The sequence below is a fragment of the Sturnira hondurensis genome, unplaced genomic scaffold (assembly GCF_014824575.4).
Source record: "Sturnira hondurensis isolate 20B ecotype Veracruz unplaced genomic scaffold, ASM1482457v3 Scaffold0014384, whole genome shotgun sequence".
Taxonomy (NCBI): domain Eukaryota; kingdom Metazoa; phylum Chordata; class Mammalia; order Chiroptera; family Phyllostomidae; genus Sturnira; species Sturnira hondurensis.
This window is the reverse complement of record NW_028087015.1, coordinates 31,959,253-31,977,953: the sequence shown is the minus strand read 5'-3', so window position 1 is coordinate 31,977,953 and position 18,701 is coordinate 31,959,253. Positions and strand designations below refer to the sequence as shown.

The following is an 18,701-nucleotide window of genomic DNA, read 5'->3' as shown; positions in this document are numbered from 1 at the left end:
AGGGGAACTCTTTTACACTGTTGGTAGGAGTGCAGATTGGTACAACCACTGTGGGAAGCAGTGTGGAGGTGCTTCAAAAAATTAAGAATGGATCTGCTTTTTGACCCAGTTATTTCACTTCTGAGGATATATCTGAAGGAACACAAAGCACTAATTCAGAAGAACATAAACATACCTATGCTCATTGCAGCATTACTTACAATATCCAAGATATGGAAACAGCCCACTTGTTCATCAGTAGACAAGTGCATAAAATGACTATGGAACATTTACACAGTGGAATACTACTTAGCCATAAAAAGAAGAAAATTGTACCCTTTGCAACAGCATGGATGGACCTGGGGAACATTATGCTAAGTGAAATAAGCTAGTCAGAGACAGACAAATAGCATATGATTTCACTTATATATGACATCTAATGAGCAGACTGATCTAATAAGCAAAATAGAGGGGCTCATAGATAGAGAGCAGATGACAGCTCTGGGGGGAAATTAGGTGACATACAGATCCAGCAAAAAAGGAAAAAGGGATTCATGAAATGGACAACAGGATGGAGATTGCAAGCCAGAGGGAGATATAAAGGCTTAAATGGTAATGGAAAAATATAATAAAATTCAAAGAAGAAACAAATGAAATGGCACATATTATTATACATGGATGAATGAAATATAATGTGGCTGTAATCCTGGTCAAAATATACATAACATGAGGTAGATTTGTGACCAAAACTTTTTCAACTTTTACCTAAATATGTCCCTGAAACAACAAGAGAAAAATATTTCCAGTACTTAAGAAGTGAACCTGTATTTAATACCCACTCAAAATATGTCATGATTAAACATGATCAGTTAAAAGAGAAATTTATTTTAGTAACCAATCAAAAGTGCCTGGGAATCTTATAACATTTTAATGTAACTGTTTACTGGTCTCATATCCAACATGTTGACTATATAGTTCATGCAAATTTTAACTCTTTCCAGAGTGGTTTGAATCCTCCTTTCTTGGCAGATTAATAAATTCAGACGTTATATAAATTGTTTTTTCCTTGTGGTAGTTGTTTTGTTATTCTTCAATACATCAATTCATGAGGAAAAATAGATGGTATATTTATAGTTCTGTACATAATGAGGAAGACCACAGTAAAAGAATATCAGTTTTGTGTAAGATTCTCACAAATTTTCAGTTTTAAATGGATCTTTATTTGAAATGGCAATATGGAGAGGAATTAAGCAATTTTTTCCCCTGCTCTAGCTTTCTGGGATGGATAGAAGTCCTTTGTCATTATCATGGATGAAGTCTCTTTTAAAGGGTTAGGAACTGATTATAGCAGGTCGGACATTTGTGGGAATGGCTTTGGATATTTTGTCAGAGGAAACAGTTGGCCCTAATCTGCCCCTCTTTGTCTCCAAACTCAAGCCACTGGGTAGTGTCAAATGAATAGAAATCTGGGCCTAGATAGGGAACTCTTTACTTAGAAGAAAGACAATTGCAAGGGCAGGAGCCTAGATCTCAGAAATCTACAAGTATCTTAAAATCAAATGGAAAAAGGTTTCTTTTTCCATAAAAATTTCATAAGGAGGAGTGATAAACGTTAGTAGATATATTTAACAGAAAGTTGGGCCAGCAAGGGAACAATGAGCAGTGTCTTGCTCAAGTGAGACAATTCCTAGGATAAGCTGATAAAGTCTCCATCCAATTTTTTAGCCCTCGCTTAGTCTTGGGAGCAGTTGCAACGCAGGGACCTGCAGGGAGAAGAAAAGCATGACTAACTTCTGGTCACAACGATTGAAGACTGTTTGTCAGCAGTGATGTAAGCATTCTCCAGGGATTGACAGGAGCTACTTGATAGTTTTGTTGACCAAACAGAATTTTATTAACACCAAGTCTTCCATCAATCTAATCGTTTTTTCTGTTGTCCTTTTAAGAACGTCAGTAAAGCATACTGAGTCACTCACAAGCATTTGGTGAGTCACTCACAACACCTCCTACACTTAGAAACCAACAAAACTGTGAAGTTTTAAAACTAGTCCCTGGGCAAATGCTTTTAAAAAGTATCTAAGAGCCTTGAATCTCTTTGAGAAGAAACAAATAAGCTTATATTAATATTAACATATAATTGCTCAAGTATACTATTATTTAATGATGCTTTACTTTCTATGTGTCCTGAAGTAACTTAAAACTGAGTGCATTTTATATGAAAGCAACACTGAGAAATTACAAAGGACTTTTTCAAACAAATACTTATTATTCTTATAAATGAATATTGATTTGTATTAAGTGGTATATTCTTTTTAGTGTAATAGTGTGTAATTTATTTATATGTGGTTTTAAATGTCCATTTTTAATTACTAGTGTCACTCTATATAGTTATATTTAGAATATAAAATATAATAAAATATTCAGTCATATTTGTAACATATAGGACAATAAATTCCCATCCAAAATTTCTTAATGCAGAACACCACAATAAGGTATATGGATAGAAGTATCTGGATAATACATTTTCAGTTTAAAGGATTTTCATTTACTATGGGTTCTTCTCATATGTGATGAATAAGTATTTATCAGGTTGTTTAATTATTTATCATAATTTCAACTGGGTCGACACTGTCTTTAACTTAATAGTCCTTTGACATTTTGAAAACACTCCTACCTCTAAAATATATAAAGAACTCACATGACTCCACTCCAGGAAGACAGACAACCCAATTAATAAATGGGCAAAAAACCTAAACAGATATTTCTCTAAGGGGAACATACAGAAGGCCCATAGACATAAGAAAGAATGCTCAGTGTCAATAGTTATCAAAAAGATGCCGATTAAAACCACAATGAGATATCACTTCACACCAGTGAAGATGGCCATCACAAACAAATCAACAAACAACAAATGATGGTGAGGCTGTGGAGAAAAGGAAACCTTAGTGCACTGTTGGTGGGAATGCAGACTGGTGAAGCCACTATGGAAAACAGTATAGAATTCCTCAAAACACTTAAAATGGAACTGCCTTTTGATCCAGCAATTCTAATGCTGGGAATCCTGAAACATCAATTCAAAATAACCCATGCACCCCAATGTTCACAGCAGTGCAATTTACAATAGCCAAGTGATGGAAACAGCCTAAGTGTTCATGAGTAAATGAACGGATCAAAAAACTGTGGTACGTTTACACAATGGAATACTAAGTGGCAGAAAGAAGGAAGAACTTCCTACCCTTTGCAACAGCATGGATGGAACTGGAGAGCTTTATGCTGAGTGAAATAAGCCAGACAGTGAAAGATAAATACCATATAATCTCACTTATAAGTGAAATCTAATCAACAAAACAAGCAAGCAAGTAAAATATAACCACAGTCATTGAAACTAAGAACAAACTGACAGTAACCAGAGGAGAGGCAGGAGGAGATAATGGGGGAAGTAGGGGGATGGGTTGTCAAGGGACATGTGTAAAGGACAAATGGACAAAGCCAAAGGTGAGTAGGATCAAGGGTAGAAAGTGGGGATGGCTTGGGGGGAAAATGGAGACAACTGTACTTGAACAACAATAAAAAAAGAAGGAAACCAAACTACTCAGTCATGTTCGCTGAACATATACAATGTTTGGGTATTTCTTATAAGCTGCAGTTCTTTATAAAGGTTAGTAAACTTTATATTTCTTATTTATTAAAATATTTTAATAAATCTCCAAAAGAAAACACTTCTATATAAATATCTGAGTGAATAAACAAATACACATATAAAATATAAATATAAAATACCACTCCTTTGATTAATTAATCATGTAATGATTTTTAAAAAACAATAGCATCCTGAAATAGCATTAATTGTACTAGTTACAATAATCAGATTTTGAGTTCATGCTGATCTTCCATAAATATCAACAAAGAAGTCATATTTTCAAAAATGTCTCTCTTCCTTGGGCTTTGCTGTGTTGCGATATTATAGACAATGAAAGCTGGTGACAAACTATTGATGTTTCCAAAAGTTATTGTCACCAGCAAACATCTCAGTTTGAATTCATTTCTAGTCTAAGAATCTTGTTTCTAAGCCAAATACTACAAGAGGGATGAGAGATGATAGAGATGAAAGCAATTAATATAATCACTGGGAAAGGTGTTGTGCTATGATTCTGTGGTGACCAAGTCATATGACATTAGACTAATTATTTCATCTTTAAATGTCTCAGCTTCCATATTTGCAAAGAAGTACTAATACTTGCATTCATATTACATTTGTAAGATGTAGATCATTTATTTTCAAAGTAGGGTATTATTAACTGGGACCTCAGCCTGACCTCCTTGTGTGAAATAACTAACCATGAGAAATTCAAAAGTAATAATTATACTTGCAAATAAAAGATGGAGCCCTGCCCGATGTGGTTCAGTGGATTGAGTGCAGGCCTGCAAACCAAAGGGTAGTTGGTTCCATTCCCATTCAGGACACATGTTGTGGGCCAGCTCCCCAGTAGGGGGTGTGTGAGAGCAGCCACACATTGATGTTTTTCCCCCCATCTCTTTCTCTCTTCCCTTCTCTCTAAAAATAAATAAGTAAAATATTTTTAAAACCTTTAATAAAAATGAAGAGTATTATAAAATTAGTAAGTCTTAGTCCACAGTACATAATTAGGACCCATGAGGACAAATGGGTCACAAATTTTAAAAATTTAGATTTCATAAATCTAATTTGATATACATACTGCATAGTGATTATTGTGCTCACTGACCAAACTTATAACATGTATGTCGTGTAAAATGAATATTTGGTTAAATGAAGACTACAAATACTTCATACCAACTCAGATTAGGTGCTATACTTGAACAACAATTAAAAAAAGGAAAATATTTTTTCAAAAAAATTTTATTTCACAATTGCAGTTATGTAAGTTAGAATGTGGCTTTATGTAGTCAACATGACTGTATCACAGAGTAACATATCTACTTTGCCTTAAATTTGAAAGGTCTGGAATTTTCTGGTAATTCTGAGTGTTTGGAGAAAAAGTGAATTTCCAAGAATTCCTATATGCTATTTTTATGTAGATGTTATCATAATCAACCCGTTCAAGAAGTAATGTCTCATTATTCAATGTAAAGATCAAATTACATTATAGATAAGAAAGTTTACTAAAAACATACATCTGTCAGTGCAAATAACTAAGTAATTGTTCAAAGGAATGTTAGTGATGGAATCTATGTTTTAGTGGAGAGGAAAGAACAAGTGTGGGAGCGACTGTCCTCTCAAGTCCCCCTCATCCGCCAGGGATGAAAGTTACACTACCAGGACATGATCTGCTTGGGGAGGAAAGGTGGCCCATCCCTCAAAGGGGAAGGGCCCAGAGCCCCCTGCTCAAGGGGCTTTTATTGGGTTTGTTTGCACAAGAATACAGGTAAGGATCAAACAATAGATAGCATTCAAAGAACCATGAGGGCTTATTCTTAGTCAGGGTCGGATAGCTAAAGAACCATAAAACTATGAGGAACAAACTTCTTGCTTGGACCCTTACCATTTAAATGAGAGCATCTAAACAAAGCAGGTTTCACAGGATTTTTACATATTCTTTCTTATGCCTGATTTACCCCATACCCGCCCTTTCCAGCACAGGGCTGTACCACCTTCCCCATCATAGGTTTTTAGGCTTACGTGGATTAGAGCCAGGTAGCACTTCTCCCAGACAGAAATGGGGTCTCGGTCTACGTCACAATAGCCGGGGGCTGAGGGTCCATTGCTCCCTCTTTGTTGTAGCCCCCTGAGTCCTTCCATGATGGCCTCCCAAGTGATGGTGTCTGGCCTAGGTTGCCCCTCTCTGAGGGGTCGTACCTGCCATGGCCATCGACCATGCTTTGGGGTCAGGGGAAGAAGCAGAAGCAGCACTTGCTGCCAGAGACAAGCTTTGTCTCCTGAGGCTCACATTCCAGAAGTTGTGGCTCGCTCATCCTTAGCCACAGGGGGTAGAGTTGCAATTCCTGAAACCAAGCAGGACAGTTCCCAACAAACAAGGAAACTCAAAGCTGAAAATAACCGGGTGCTTTGGGGATTAAAGGATAGGGGGGTGTTGTGAGAAGAGAGAAAAATGAAAAGCGGATAGAGATGCCCTGAAGGCACTTCCCCCGACTCACCGTGTTGTTTAGGCCTGAGTTCATTTCGGGGCCTTGGGGGTGGAGGAACTGCACTGCTAAAATTTCCCTTAGAACTATAACCACTAACCGAGGACAGAATACGAAAATAAGGCAACTTTCAATATTCTAATTTGAAACACCTTTCTGAAATAAAAGTATCTTAAATGACTCATTAAGTAAATTTGGATCATTTTAAGACATCATATTTACATCAATAACATAATGAATAAATGTGTAATGACTTAGAAATCTGAATGCTAACATCCCAAGTGATTTATGAAATTGACTTTTCTATTTTGTTTTTAATTCTACTTTAGTGATTCAGTACTATGGAATAAATCAAAATCTTCATTACTATGAGATTGCCTTTCTGTTTAACTTTATCTACATGCATATGTATATACAAGGTAGTGCAAAAGTAAGTTTATACTTGTTTGTATGGAAAATTACATAATAATGAACAAATATGAATACAAGAATAAACTCTGTTTTGTGTAGCCACAACTGTAAAACTACTTTTGTCCTACCCTGTATATGTTTATATCTACATAAAAATATAAACATATATTTTACATACTGAAATGACAGCTTTAAACAGAAATAAAACATTATTCATTCTGAAAAATGCAGAAATAGAGCAGTATTTAGATATATTTTCTAAGTATACAGTTATGACCTGATAATATAGAAGACAAAGAACAAATTTAATCTTTAAGCTTTATGCTATTGAAAGGCACATTCTCTGATTTATGAAATAAAATTTGACCCTAACCCATAGATCACATAGATCACATATATCAAATCTGAGGGTTATGGGAGATTGACTGCAAGTATTCATCATTATTCAGTGTGAATAAACGATAATGATAGTGACATTTGTAAAGTACACAGCAGGAGTCATGCTCACCTTTTAGTACTGGTCATTTTTTATGACCTCCTGTGAGAGAAACTGAGTGTGTTTTTATCTTTTCTTGTGTTTTTTTTCTTTCTTGGCCTTCTACAATTTGCTTACGTTGTTTTATTTACCCCAAGTGCCACTTTTCTAGTTAATAAGCTTATACTAATTAACCACTTGAAGGCTTTAATTTGTTTCCAATATTTAAAATAGCAAATCTTCTAAATATGAACATACACACCAAAGACACCTCCAAATTAAGTTTTAAGAAAGTAGGCCAATAGCTTTACATTTGTGTTTATATAAACTGTCCAAGAGATTTACCTCTAAAAAGATAATAATTTAAGTATAATCACATTTTTTTCCTGTTTGATTTGTTTCAGAATAAAAAAAAAATCAGAGATTATCTAAGTGTTGTTCACTATATAAGGCCAGATGTGTTTTGATGAAAGGTAATGAGTTTCAGTTCATTATTAGTTAAATAATTTATATAAGAGAAAATTTAATATTTCAAATATATTTTTTAAAATCTTAAAACTCATTTTGTTAAGCAAGCATAATTTTTCATAAAAATTAAACTTAGACATTGCCCAGGTTATCATGAATTGCAATTTTTATGTCCTTGTTAATCAAAATAAAGAAGATAAATAAACTGGACACATGGAATAAAAGGTGGAGTAACAGAATGTTCCAAAGGCTCTCCAGGGGTTAGGAAATGTGCTCTGCGTGTCCACTGCGCTGTCTCATTTTATTCCTCAAACATCAACATCACCAACTTCATGACACGCAAAGAGATCAATACTGAAGAGTAACAGAAGTTGTGCAACATTTAAATGCTAATAAGTAGCATAGCCAGAACTAAGAGGACTTTCAATCCCTATACTTTATTAAGTATGTTCTTTACTAGAACAATAGCAGTTTCTCCTTTTGAAAGTAATTGAACAATTGTCACAAAACTGCCAATATCATTTTTGTATTATTATTCCTACAGAATTTTCTTTCTACACTGTTTAGTGTGCTTATAACAGGATTTCTATATGTAAGCAAATAATCAGTTATGAATCTATTTTCTCTACAAAATCGTATCTCATTTACTAGCGGCAACCAAATTCTCACATGGGCTTTGTTCATGTGTGTTTCTCTTGGGACCCCAGTAGTCAAGTAGTATACAGCAGACTTCTTTGTTACCTAAACATCAATTCCCATCTGAGATTTCCTTACAGGAGTGACTATAGCCCATTCCTTCTGAAGGTTAAAAAGGCCAATTGCAGAGAACCTCATATCTCTCTCAGCTAGGGGTCATACAGGAGGCCTGGTTCTGGCTTTTGCATCCAAGGCACAATACACTGGGAGCTTCTGGAAATTCTGATAGACCGTCAGATGAAAGGTGTGGAAAGACCAGCCCTGCTCTTCATTCTGTGGGACAATATGTTTGGAATATTAGAAGCCAAAGGCTACTCTCGTCACCAAAAAGAATAGCCAAAAAAATAACAGAGACTCTGATGCTGAAAAATCCCAAGTTTTGAGTGATTAAATGACCCTGAAGCGGAGCCAACGTGAGACTTCCTGTGCACTGCATCTTCCCCTACTTGGGTAGACTTTGTTAAAGAAGCTGATTGACTGGAGTCATTAACAGTGTGATGATAGAATGCTTTGCGGAATGATAGGAGTCAACAGTAATCCTGGCCTCTTCATTTTTAGGTCTGGAACTGCTTCAGTATCACGGTGACAGATCAAAGGAAACCTTAGTGAATTTCTCCGTGTAGCATTTTACATGGACAGTGACAGAATTATGGAGGGGAAATTTTGCTAATGCTGTACAATTTTGCTGCTGGTAGTGCCTGGCTGATCACTCTTTGTCTCAAAGAGATTGTTTGACCTCACAGATGTATCTCAGGCTTAGTGGCCTGCTGGATGGTATTGATGATGTAGCAAAAATGGACAGTGTCACCCAGGACAACCTTATACAAAAGCTACTGTTTGGCTCCTGGAACAAAATAACAAATAAAATAACAAAAGAAAAAAGGTAGTGTTTTGTTTCTTAAAGCATAGAAATGCTGCATAATTTTCCAGGTTTTGAACTCCTTTTAGGAAACACTAGAAGAGTCTTTGACTAATCATTAGCTGATCTTATTTTTTTACTCTGGAAAAAAGTTAAATGACCCTGAGGGAAGAAACTGAACATTCTACTTAAAAATGAACATATTCAAGTTGGCAACTTTGACTGTTTCTCAGTCCCATAAATCTATAGCAATCTCTATGTTATTCAGACTTGGCTAGCAGTGTTTAAAGGACAAGGGACCAAACAGTGTGAAATTAATCATGGAAATAAGGTTCAGTATGATTCACTTGCCTTTGCCAAAAAAAGGTGTTCATCCTCATGTCACCAAACTTGGACTTCACAATTTTTCTGTCAATGACGAACAACCATGGCTTGTCAATTTTTACCCTCTTGGTGACCACGAGCTTGAACTTTACTGCCAGAGTTAAGAAAAGTATCAAAGCATCTTCAGGGCCAGCTTACATTTGTTAAACTAGTGTGTACAATTCGTGAGGGACTTGGTGACACACATGACATTCAGGCTAAGCCAACAACAGCAGTGTTCACAGTCTAGCATTCACGAATATGAAAGATGCCATTTTGCGCAACAGGTCTTGGAGTTCCCAGAGGACTTTATAAATCATCCTGTGATCTTCCTGACATCCCCCAAGTTCAATGACCTACTTAAGCAAAGAAAACAGGCCAAAGTTTGGATGGTTGTTGATTTCTATTCTCCAAGGTGTCATCCATGTCAAGTTTCAATGCCAGAATGAAAAAGAATAGCCTGGGCGTTGACTGGACTAATCAATGTGGAAAGTATAGACTGCCAATGGTTTCGTTCTCAATGTGCCAAAGAAATGCTCAGAAGTACTCTGAGATAAGATTTCCCCACAAAAATCAAATAAAGCTTATCAATGGTGTAATTACAATGGTTGGAATAGGATGCCTACTCCCTAAAAACCTGGGGTGTAGGATATTTACCTCGAGCACCCACAGATCTACCACCTCAGACCTTCAATGAAAAAGTTTTACAGGAAAAGAAACCACTCGATGTTGGCTTCTGTGCTTCCTGGTGTGAACCTGGTCAAAATTTTACTCCAGAGTCTGAGCTCTTGGACGGGATGATTAAAGGAAAATGAAGGCTGGAGAAGTAGACTCTCAGGTTTTTGCTCAGATGCCCCAGAAAGCAGGTGTCAGAAGCTACCTGACAGTTAAATTTTACCCAGATGAAAGAACAAAGAGAAATATTTAGGGAGAGTACACAGAAGCCAGAGACCCAAAATAGATCACTACCTTAATACATGAAAGGTGAAACATTTGCAAAAACGTGAGAAGAGAAATATAATGAACTTTAATTACATTGAAGAGTAAGAAAAATTGAAAAGAAATTCTGATGAGTGAGATCAGAAGACATCTTTTTTTTAGGTCATTGCTACATTTTTGATGGGAATAAATAAACATTACATACTGGAAAAATAAAATGACACTGGAACTCACTATCCTTAGATTTCTTGGTGAGTAAGTAAGTAGATAGTCTTTGAAAACTTTTAGTGGTATATTCTATAATTTCAACACAAACACCCCTAACACATAAAAGATCTTCAAATTATCACAAATCATAATGATTTTAGGTTACGCATCTATACCCTATGCCCCCATTGTTTATGTTAAAGAATAAGAGGTGATATATAAGTCTTCTAGTTATTTAGGGCTAGGTTTTACATGGATTCTAAGAATACAACTATGAATAAAATTTTTATATGCAATGAATCATAGAAAGGCATGCTGAAAATTCAAATAAGAGTATGAATTAAATTTGGTTTGATGACAATATACTTTATTTTACAACATTACTTATAGTTATGCATTGATTGTTGATTAGTAAAATAAAGTATAATGGTCTAATATGACCTTTAAGCTTTCTTTTCTAGTCTCTACTAATTAATTGTTATAAAATTCTATGACTTTGTTTATGACCATGCAATTTATGTCCAAAAATAATTTGTACATTTCTATCACTACTAAAAAATAAGCTACAAGGTCCCCAGTAATTCTGTGAAACCAGGGATAACTGTCTTATTCATTCTAATGCTGATACATTTCCCAACTGGAGATGATTTCTTAAGCAGCTTTTCAAGCTCTCCAAAGGAACAATGTTGATTGCACCACCCCTTCATTACACTGTGAACTTGAGTTTAGTTTTCTACCTGTGATTTTTTTTTTTTTTAGAGAATCCTGCTGTGTTTAGGGCAAATCAGTAGAACCAAGTGATGTTAGAGTATGGATAGCCAACTATTCCAACAATTTTCTAAAAATGAAGAAAAATCCTTTCATGGATTGAATTTGAGAAACATAAAATTATTTAGGGCTCCAGAATATGATAGGACAATGGTTGTCAAAACATCATTTCTTTAGATTAGTATAGAATAACTTTTTTAAAAAAGATTTTATTTATATATCTTTAGAGGGGAAGGGAAGGAGAGGAGAGAAATATCAGTCTATGATTGCCTCTCATGAGTCCCCTGCTGGGAACTGAACAGGCATGTGCCCTGACTGGGAATCGAACTGTGATCCTCTGGTTCGAAGGCCCGCACTGAATTCATTGAGCTACACCATCCAGGGAAGAATGACTTTTTAGTCATTATCTTCAAGGTGGTTTGGAATTAAGTTGACAATGCCAAAATACTTCAGTCTTACATAATTCATATATTTGAGAACGTGCTGGAGAATGGACTCCCCAGGTAAACTGAATATAATTTGTTATCTCTCTGGAGAGATTCCATTTGACCTTAAAATTTCACAAATCATCTTACACTGTATTATCTATTAGGTACTAGTTTCAAATGTCACTGTGAAAGGGTCTTCTTAATAAAATGAAGAAGATTCAGGAGGGACTCCCCTGTGGCCTATCATCAGTCTATTTGGTGATAGAAAAAGAAATGCTACAGTAAAGGCATAATTAGTGTATGCCTTTATATATTAATTTCTATACACTTTAGTAAAAATATTGAAAGTGTTACAACTGACTGCCACTGTATTTTCAGTCTGTTTACTTACTAGGTGCTAAACTATTGTTTTTTTTCCATGATTTTACATTCTCAAATACCAATCAATTTATTGCTTAATAATCAAGTATTGGCTGTCAATGTTTTTTGTAGCAAATAACCAAAAATATATTTTATATAATTAGAATAAAAATGTTCATTTCACCTACCTATATGTATAGATATATAGATATTTGGATTAGATAGATAGATAAGAAAAATGACGATTAGATGCATTGAGTAAGCTGCATAAGCTTTGACATTAGAACCAGGATGTAAATTCAGATCTCTTAATCTGAGGAGCTACATGCTCTCAGTAACTAATCAGTATCCTCTGTGTCTCTGAGAAGCAGATAAACAAAGGTAGAACATGATGGGAAACAGGAAAATGAGATTGAACATTACATTTAAACCAAGAAAAACATCATCATGCTCAAAACCATGAGTTACCTCTTTCACTGTGATCAGAATTTTCCCAGGGACATCTCATTCATCATGAAGGTTGAAACTATATGTACATGGTTTCATACATATATGTATGAATCCATATATATCATAAATCCACAATCATACATATATGAAACCATATATTAGTGCATGTATCCATACGTACTGTTTTCTAATTAAAGAATGATTAAGAGATATCTAGTTAATGTTATTAATTTATTTTATTTAAAAATAAAGAAAGAAAAATTCATATTTACACATAAAATTTCTTGATTGAAAGGAAGAATACTTAATGGAGTATAGAAAAACAGAACATTTTTTCACAAATCAAGATGTAACAATTTGTAGTTAATAAATATTTTTATCAGATAAATTAACAAGTAAAACAATGTTAAAAAACAGAGAAACTCTCCAAAAATCCACATGTCTCAGGAAGTTTTACCTTGTTAGTTTGCTATCTCTGCTGTAACAAATAGCCACAGGTTCAGTGACTTAAAACAACACAATTAATATATTAACAATTTTGGAATTCAGAAGTCCAATATCAGCCCCATGGAGCTAAAGGCATGGTGTCAAAAACGAGTTCCTTCTAGAGTTTCTTGGAGACAACCCATTTCTTTTTAGTTGTCTACTTTCTGAAGGTCACCTTGATGTCTTACCTCTTATTCCTACATCCTAAAAGCCAGCAGTATCGTGTCTTAGAAGCTCTCTCAGCTTTCATAGTCACATGGACTGCTCTGCTCGACCTTTCTGCCCCTCTTCCATAGGAAGATTTATGATTATACTGTATGCAAGTGGGAAGTCCAGTATAATCTCCCCCATTCAATAGTCTTAATCGCATCTGCAAAGTTCCCTTTTCCATTTAAAGTTATATATTAAAATGTTCTGATATTTAGAAGGTGAAGAACTTTGGGACGGGTCATTGTCCTGTCTATCAAATTGACCAATAATTCACGTACTCAGGTTATACCACTGGTGTTAATGCATAGACTGATACTTTTAGGAAGACCAGCTTCCCCAATTTTCCCAGAATTGGACCAGTATGTTACTGAGATTTCCATGCCCTGCTACAACCCTCATTTCTGGATAAACAAGGATAATTTGCTTCCCTCGGCCCCTAGGAAACTCAAGTCATTATTCATGCCTAATAAACAAAAATACTTTGACATCTGTGTCTTCAGCAATGCTAAATTTTATTTATAGAATATTTAGCTGGATATGAAATGTTATAGAGGTAATAGTTAAAGGGTTCGGTGTGGAAAAGACTAAAAAGATTGCAAGGTATGTGAAATACAGCAAGGGACTTGACACATGATACATTCTTAGTGAAATTTCTTGGCTGTTGCTATGGATTTTTATTGCTAAATGCACAACTAAAGCTAACTCGATCCATCTTTAAAGTGCGTCAGTCCATAGCTCACTCAGCTGAACAGTAAGAGTCCCTCAACGAGGACTTAGCTTAAATCATAAAAATTCAGGAATGAATATTGAAATATCTTTTAAAAATATTTTATTTGTTTATTTTTAGAGAGGGGAAGGGAAGGAGAAAGAGAGGGAGAAAAGCATCAATATGTGGTTGCCTCTCTTGCGCCCCCTACTGGAGACCTGGCCTGCAACCCAGGCATGTGCCCTGACTGGGAATTGAACCAGCAACTCTGGTTTGCAGGCCTGTGCTCAATCCACTGAACTAAATCAGCCAGGGCAAGAGATTACCTTTTTATTTATTTATTTGTTTGTTTATTTACTGTTATTTTTAAAGATTTTATTTATTTATCTTTAGAGGGGAAAGGAAGGAGAAAAGGAGAGAAATATCAATGTATGGTTGCCTCTCACGAGTCCCCTGCTGGGAACTGGCCTGCAACCCAGGCATGTGCCCTGACTGGGAATCGAATTGCGTTCGTCTGGTTCGCAGGCGCGCACTCAATCCACTGAGCTACACCAGCCAGGGCTATTTATTTTTTTTTACTATTGCTGGAAATGTCCTACTTGTAGGATTGATTATTGTCATGTCAAAGCTATAATCCACGAGATGCATAAACAAAAGTCAAATTTAGAAATCTCTCTCTGTGTATTATGCATGTATGTGTATGTTTGTATACATATATGTTTATGTCTTGTATCTATATTTTGCACAGCCATAACTAGAATTTTTTTTGCAAATTGCTAAGAAAAAATTTCAAGAAAATTGATTTGAGTGACCATTCAGATGCATACTTGTAATATTATAATATGATTTAAAAAGTTATTGCTTAGGAGCCATGATATGTTTTTAACTATTGGTGTAAATTCCAAGATCCATATTAAAAATAACATTATTTTTATTAAATTAAAATTATTTTCTGTTCAGGATAAGTTCTTACAATTAAAATGTTTAACTTGATATAATTAAACTGACTTTCTTTGGGATTTAGGTAAAGTTTTTAAAAATAGTACTTTCAGCAAAGGACACAACTACTCTCCAAGACTTTTTCTGTGTTTTAACTCAGTGTTTAAAGGAGATTTAGCTATTCCCTTTTCCCAATATCATTCCTATAAATCTACTGAGGATTGGATATGTTTGCCAAATACAAAATATAGAAAACCCCCCAAATCTCAAGCTATTTTCTCCATAAACTTCCCAGCAAAACTTAAAACCATTCTTCAAATATGATAAACATCAAACACATTAAACACACACAGATACATACATATGTGACTATGATAAAATATAAATTCAGCTAAGATATGAAAACACATATTTTCAAGAAAGCAAAATCTTACTACATACTTCCAGAAAAGTTTTGGAAGAAATATAGAAAGACATACAGAATATACTAAGATTTTTAAAATAAATTAAATGTATTGAATGTTATCATTATTCCTTCAAAAATCTCCACTGTTTCTTGGATTCTATCAAAAAGAGGTCCATGGAAGATTTTTCACAGGAAAAATAAGTACAAACAAGTAATTGAAAAGTAGGAAACACTTGAAAGGAAAAATAAAGTTTTTAAGATATACTAATCTGTTAATTTTGCATTCTATAATAAGAAAAATTGAAATACCACCAGATGTAGAGATAATTCATTAATTACAAAATGTGAGCCAGCTAAGCAAGAAAGAATGTTCATTATGATTAAAAATAAAATAACTATAATATTGATAAAACAATGACTGCTTACAAATTAAAACTTTTAAAAAAATGGCAACAAGATGAAACCAAACTTAAGATTAAATTATTAAGCAAATTAAATTTATGAAATCAATCTGGGAATTACAGGAGTTGAGAGTAAATAAGATGCAAACCATACTTTTGGCTATTTTAGCAGCGAGTTTGAATGAAGGGTGTTAATTTCATATTTAAAAAGATCTTAACCCTTCACATAAACTTCTTAATAATATTTAGTATGCTCTGTATTGTGTTATGTATAACGTTACATGAAATCACATTCCATGTTCCATTTGTTCTTTCTGGTAATACTTTTTTTTTCTGTTCATTTTTATCCTAATGGTATATTGCCTTAATTGTGTGGTAAATAAACTGTCAAAACTGAAATGTCAGTGCTTAATATAAAAGTTAAAGAAAAAAGTCTGCAGCTCTGTGTAAAATTTATGTTGCATGCTGTTATTTTAAGATAACCATGTTTGAGCCTATAAAACCTAAAACAATTCATCAAGTTTCAGCTTAAAAGAGAAAGTAAAAGAAGGGGTAGCCTCTAACAGAACCAAATAGACTTTGGCTAGAGTCTACTTATCTTGGGGTCCAATTATATACATTCAGCTACCGTTTTTTGTAAAAGATTTTATTTATTTATTTTTAGAGGGGAAGGGAAGGAGAGACATATCAATGTACGGTTGCTTCTGGTGTGTCCCCTGCCGGGAACTGGCCTGTAACCCAGGCATGTGCCCTGACTGGGAATCAAACCGTGATGGTGTAGTTTGCAGGCCCGCACTCAATCTACTGAGCTACACCAGCCAGGGCTTAGCTACCGTTTTTTTAATGAATTCTAATTATAATGGCAGAAGTTTCCTTACAGAGGCTTTGAACTACGAGTGTTCTACTGAGTTTATCACATTTTAAATGTGAGGATTAAGTGCTATAGGTATTATGTTCAATAAGAGAATGTATTACTCTGGAGGATTAAGATTACAAGAAAGAAAAAAAAAAGAAGGGAAAAAAGCTTTTATTTATTGCTGCATAATAAATCACCTCACAATTTAGTGGCTTACAACAGTATATTTCTTTTATCTCACACGGTTTCTGTGGGTCCAAACACGAGCTGTGCTAGAGATGGATTGCCCTGGTGCAGGAGCTCAGGAAGTTGCAGCGAGCAGGTCGGGAGGGACTGCGGTTGCACTCGTGTGATGGCTTGACTGCGCGGGAGGACTGACCTCCAAGATGCTTCCTCACTGTCATACCTGGTCAGTTGTTGCCGACAGTTGACAAGAGATCATACTTCTTGACCATACAAACCTCTTCACAAGGTTAATTGAGTAGGCTTCGGGAGCAATATTATTAAAGAAAAATGATGACGGACCCACAAGTGATTTAAAAATCTAACCTTAGAGCCTTACATCGGCATTTCCACAGCATCATTGATTTTATGGGACAGGGAGGACAACTACGTGTAGAGGTAAATACCAGGGGCAAAGTTCATTGGGGATCATCCTATAATCTGGTAGCCACAAGAAGGAATAAAGATATCAGTTTTTGAAAAAGTAATTCTATGTGATGTATAAAATTGTTTTAGTGTGAATTCTCTAACCAAATCTGGATTGAAGGCCCAAAGGGATCCCTCAACATATTGGGCTAAAGATGTGTGGTTATTGAATCTCTAATTTTGTGGTTTCATCCAAAGTAAGACTGTGTGCTGGGGCTTTGCACTAATCACTGTTACATTTAGGTTTCCCCAATTTCTTCCGGCTTTGCTGCTAGACAAAGTCACTCAAGTTTTGAAAGACATTTAATGATCAGGGTATCTTTTTTTGAATACAATAAAATGTTGCACTTGGAATGAGACTATACAAAACTACCCAGTGATGCTGAACCCCGAGTTTGCTGGTCCTACTATAAGCAAGTTTTATCCTTTCTGGATTATATATTTGTTGATATGACGGAGTCCCTCAAGACTGTAGCAGACTTTCTTCCCCCTCACATACCCTTTGTGTTAAAGATGAAGGCATTATTTGTGCAGAACAAATAGGATTTCATCCAGAAATTTATCAAGACCATTTTTCTTTAGAATGAAATAAGGAATTATTACATTTTCATTGTATATTTCCTTTTATAAGTGCAAGTTGCTTCCTTCTTTCCTCCTCATCTTCTTTTTTCTTTTTTTAAAATTTAATTATTGTTCGAGTACAGTTTTCTGTCTTTTACTCTCATCTCAGCTCACCCTCCCCCCAGTACTCCCCACCTCCCTCCCATTTCCACCCCCCTTAGTTGTCCATGTGTCCTTTATACGTGTTCCTGTAATCCTTCCCCTTTTCTCCCTGAAATTCCCTCCCCTCTCCCCTCTGGTCACTGTCCCCCTGTTCTCTATTTCAGTGTCTTTGGTCATATTTTGCTTGCTTGTTTGTTTTGTTGTTTAGCTTCCTGTTAAAGGTGAGGTCATATGGTATTTGTCTTTCAACATCTGACTTATTTCACTCAGCATAATGTTTTCCATTTCCTCATCTTCTTCTTATTTGAAAGCCACTAACTAGAACTCTATTAAGAAGCTATCATGTGCCCTCAGATACACCTGAAGACTACATTCGCCAAAGACTGTATATTACAATAGTCCTAGCTGTACGTTCTCTTTGCTCAAGTATATTGTCTAAAACTTGACTGTAGTGACCCCATTTCCGTTCAGTGATGTAATTTCTTGTATAAATGTGAATAATGCTGTTCTTAAACTTACTCTAGATGCTCTGAAATCATGTATTTCTGATGAAACAGGTGGAAACATTTTTTCAAATATAACTTGAAAACATAGAACATTTAAAAAATAAATAAAAGATTTCAAAACAAAGTAAATAGACAAAAAGTAATAGCAACATCTCATTTAAATTTCTTTAGAGCCTGGAAATATCTGTCTTATTTATACAACATTGCCCATCTTTACGTAAACACACATACGTACACACCCAAAACAACTGAACTATGTATCTGCAACATTGTCGCAGTTCAGGCAGCTGCAAT

The 18,701-nt window shown here is 35.1% G+C and overlaps 1 pseudogene; it reads left to right on the top strand.

Annotated features, from left to right (window-relative positions):
• The first annotated feature begins 6,977 nt into the window (after nt 1-6,977).
• Nucleotides 6,978-10,302, top strand: LOC118998865 (dnaJ homolog subfamily C member 10-like; annotated as a pseudogene).
• The last annotated feature ends 8,399 nt before the right edge of the window (nt 10,303-18,701 follow it).